Here is a 5000-nt window from a genome sequence, read left to right as displayed (position 1 = left end):
ATATGTGAGTGTACGAATGTGTGTTCGAGAGTGTATGTGTTAACATGTATGTGTGTGTTGTGTGCCTGTGTGAGGGTTTTATGATACGCATTTAAAGTAAGGCGTAGATGAGCGAAAGAATTTCAGAAAATCTAGAGGAGTGATAAACTACAAATTTAATTAGGAATCTAGATGTACTGTAGATTAGTACAAGAAATGTATATATGTATATGTATATATAAAACCAACAAAGAAACCAGAACATTTCCTTCGTCGCTTTCGCTGACGAAATATATAAATTTACATAGACATGTATAGAATAACTAAGTATAAGCCACGATGCGATTATATTTAATACACAGAAGCTTACATACATAATTGTAAACATGCAACTACTCAAATGAACACACACACACTCACATACCAACACACACTATATGTGATTGTGTATGTATGTATGTATATATATATATATATATATATATATATATATTATCTATATATATATATATATATATATATATATATATATATATATTTGTACAATCTATAAGTATATGAAAATTGCGGACGCATATTAACATTATTCTTAACAAACCTGGAAAAGCAGAGGACAAGAAAACACTCATTAAAATTTGAGCTTAAAATATTCCTGCTAAACTCATGATTAAAAAGTACCTTAGAGGTACCTTAGAGGTACTTTTTCATATTATTTAAAAATTCAGTTAATATCACTTTTCCTTTTTTATTTTATTTTTGTACTAAAGGAATTAAATAAAAAAAATTTTAATTTTAATTTTAGCAGCAATATTTTAAGCTCTAATTTTAATGAGTTTTTCTTGTCCTCTACTTTTCCAGGTTTAATTGTTAAGCCATACTGTTAGTATGCGTCCGCATTTTTCATTGGCTAGTCCAGTGGTTTTACAGGCATTGCAGTAATAGTAAAATTTTAGTTAAAAATATATAAAATTATCATTTTTTGCAGTCATTTTGAATTAAAATATTTCCTTGAAAATTCAAACAAAATTTTGATTTTTTCATTTAACAAATTTTTCATTTAGAAATTAAATTAAAAATGAATAATAATCATTGCAGATTTGCCTTTTCTGGACATATGTATGCACTGTAATTTCGGTAGTGTATAGAGACAAAATTATAAATGAATATATTTAAAGAATTTTTTTAAATAGTGAAAAATGAGGATAAAAATTTAATAAAATGACTTTATTAAAATTAGATTAAATTAATCTGTATATCTATATAAGGTAGGCTGTGTGTGTGTGTACGTAAATGTAATTTACGCACGTCCACAAATTAACACGCATGTCGCTCCAATTTCAGGACATTGGTCACGATCATGGTTGTGTTTTTGTCAACTTATTTTTCCCCGAGGCACCTGCGGATAGCAGTAATATATATCATTATGATATATATTATATACAGTTATCATATATATATATATATGTATAAGGGTAAAGACCCCCTTCGGTCATGAATGATTGCACCTAGAAAGTTACCTTCCTAGACACAAGTCCGGGCAAGGTTGTTTTCTGGAAGACCAGCAGTCGCCCATGCATACCAGCCTCCCCTCTCCACGCCACCAGTGTTATCCAAGGGAAAGACAAAGGTCGATACAGCTTGGCACCAGTGACGTCGCAACTCATTTCTACAGCTGAGTGAACTGGAACAACGTGAAATAAAGTGCCTTGCTCAAGAACACAACACGCAGCCCGGTCCGGGATTCGAGCTCACAACCTCACGATCGTAAGCTCGACGCTCTAACCACTGAGCCATGCGCCTTCACGTATATGTATGTATATGTATGTATGTATGTATACATGTTTAAATATGTATACATTGAATTTTTTGTGAATTCTCCCTATATATATTTATTTATTCGATGCATACATATTTAACATGTATGTATACATGCCTGAAGTCCTTGATGATGAACTACTTAAACAAATCTCAAACAAAAAATGCATATACATATACGCATATATATATGTGTGTGTAATTGTGTGTGTGTGTGTGTGTGTGCGTGTGTGTGTGTGTGTGTGTGTGTGTGTCTGTCTGTCTGTCTATTTGCATGTATGTATGTATTACCCCAGTGTAAAATAACACAATATACGGAAATGATGTATACTGATGAAAAATTTTTCCTTTGACTCTATTCATTCCAACCCAGTATGATGTTACTATTGCTATCGTCTTTGTATATTGTCAAACTTACATTTCAGTCAATGTTTTGCCAGAATTTCTTCACATTATTACATTCTGTTTGTGCACAACATGGAGTCGTGTGAATTACAGATGTTAATGAGTCAACAAAACCGGGAAATTAATCATCCACCATTTCAGCAAGAAATATTTCTTGTTTTAATTCCAAAATTCCTTAACACTAAAATGAGATAAATTTTCACATATTCGCTGTCTGTTTTTCTGAAAACACGCATAAGCAAGAATATATAAATACGAATGTATGTAAATATAAGCAATAATCTAATCTATCAGCCTTGTAAGGAGTTTACTTCCCAACCGCATGGTTCTGGGTTTCGTTTCACAGCGTGGCACCTTGGACAAGTGTATTCTACCATTATAGCCTTGCGCCGACCAAAGCCTTGTGAGTGAATTTGATAGACGAAAATTGAAAGAAGCCTGTTGTGTAAATACATATATATGTGTGAATGTGTGTGTGTGTGTGTGTGTGTATCTGCGTCAGTGTGTGTGCATGTGTCTTTGTGTCTGTGTTAGTCCTCCACAACCGCTTAACAACCGATGTCGGCGTACTTACGTACCCCCAACGTTTGCGGTTCTGTCAAAGAGACCGATAGAATAAGTACCAGGCCAAAATTTGAATTCTCTACTACTACTACTACTACTACTACTACTACTGCTAATGATGATAATAATAATAATAATAATAATAATAATAATAATAATAATAATAATAGTAATAATGATAATAATAATAATAATAATAATAATAATAATAATAATAATAATAATAATAATAATAATAATAACGGGTCACTCCACCCAAAAAATGACACAGACTGTATGTACCAAGAAAAAGAGGGGGAAGAGGGCTTATTGGATGCGAACACAGCATTAGAGCAGAAGAAAACAACATAGCATGGTCTGTATAAAATGCCACAGAGCCGCTATTATTAGAAGTAAGAAGGTTAGGCTTGTGTAGAATGAAATATTGCAAAGATACACTATACAAGAAATTGAAAAGCACTATACAAGGAATTGTCAGCGCACGACAATCACTGGTCTTCGATGCGAAGGGGTCCCAATGCAAATACATATATCCTTTTTCCAGTGACGAAAAGTCACTGATCTCGAAAAAGTGGCAAATATACTTCACATTGTCCTGCAGCTACTGTTTATACCTCGTTCAGAGATTTATTATTGCTTGTTTACACTTTTTCGAGATCAGTGACTTTTCGTCACTGGAAAAACGATATATATATTTTGCATTGGGACCCCTTCGCATCGAAGACCGGTGATTGTCGTGCGCTGACGACGGGTAAATACCCAGAAACTCGGGTCCGTGCGTATCACGTCAGGTCGACGATGGGAATGATGACTTCCCTTGGCAAATACTGATAGGTCACAGAAAGTGTGTCAATAGCCAGCTGGAGACGTTCTCGTGGGGCTAGAAGCTATAGTAGCATCCACCCTTAGTAGTTAGCCACATTTAAGTGGCAAATATACTTCACCTTGTCGTGCAGCTACTGTTTATACCTCTTTCAGAAATTTATTATTGTTTATATATATATATATATATATATATAGCTGAAAGATTAAAAGGAATCAAAGGACATACTAAGTATGTCTGCCTGCATTGGGACCCCTTCGCATAGCAGACCGGTGATTTAAATAAGAGTTTTAACTGCAGGTAGGCATACTTAGCAGGCCCTTTGATTAATTTTAATCTTTCAGTTATTTAAAGCTTTTTTGGGGCCTGCAGTGGCCTATATTATTGATTCTGTATTATCATTTCTAAACTTTTACACTAGATAATAATAGAGTCAATGATATCTTTACAAATATTTTCCCCTCAATTATTTGCTCCGTATATATATATATATATATATATATATATATATATATATATATATATATATATATATATAAATTTAGCAATTAAGGACAACTACTTAATAAGGAAAACTTAACAAGAAATTGTCAGGTAGATAGCGTAAAAACCTCATAAGAGAAAAAATTTCGAAAATAATTATTTCTTATTGAACATATTAATTTATATATAGAGGGCATTATACATACATGCCAGGAGGCATTATACATACATGCCAAACGCTAAGAGGGACAATCAGTCATTTCTACCAAAAATATTACTAATCCCACCGAATGCAATTTTCAAAGTAAGACATTTAAAAATATAGACCTGTATCACATGATTTCATACTTACGTAATCATCAGCAGGCCTGAATGTATTATAAATAAACAACGACCCTGCCTCGCTTAGCCGATCAGCTAACTGATCACATCAACGAAGCACATGGGTGAGTATATATATTACATCCGGGTAAATGGAAAATTTACGAATGCATTTCGGGAGAGGAAAAGTTTTTTCGGAATAAAAATTTAGCAATAAGGACAATACTTAATAAGGAAAACTTAAAGAAATTGTCATTAGATAGCGTAAAAACCTCATAAGAGAAAAATTTCGAAAATAATTATTTCTTATTGAACATATTAATTTATATATAGAGGGCATTATACATACATGCCAGGAGGCATTTTACATACATGCCAAACGCATGGTAGAAATGACTGATTGTCCCTCTTAGCGTTTGGCATGTATGTAAAATGCCTCCTGGCATGTATGTATAATGCCCTCTATATATAAATTAATATGTTCAATAAGAAATAATTATTTTCGAAATTTTTTCTCTTATGAGGTTTTTACGCTATCTACCTGACAATTTCTTGTTAAGTTTTCCTTATTAAGTAGTTGTCCTTAATTGCTAAATTTTTATTCCGAAAA

General features: G+C 32.7%; 1 long non-coding RNA gene across 1 annotated transcript in view; it reads left to right on the top strand.

Annotated features, from left to right (window-relative positions):
* LOC118764221 overlaps positions 1-1320 on the top strand; it is a 25452-nt gene extending 24132 nt beyond the window's left edge. Inside the window, exon 3 of the long non-coding RNA XR_005000015.1 lies at positions 1249-1320. This is a non-coding gene — a long non-coding RNA (uncharacterized LOC118764221). The remainder of the gene's footprint in view (positions 1-1248) is intronic.
* The last annotated feature ends 3680 nt before the right edge of the window (positions 1321-5000 follow it).

This window comes from Octopus sinensis, linkage group LG7 (assembly GCF_006345805.1).
Source record: "Octopus sinensis linkage group LG7, ASM634580v1, whole genome shotgun sequence".
In the NCBI taxonomy this organism is placed as follows: domain Eukaryota; kingdom Metazoa; phylum Mollusca; class Cephalopoda; order Octopoda; family Octopodidae; genus Octopus; species Octopus sinensis.
The sequence above is the reverse complement of the archived record's forward strand: the minus strand, read 5'-3'. Positions and strand labels throughout refer to the sequence as shown.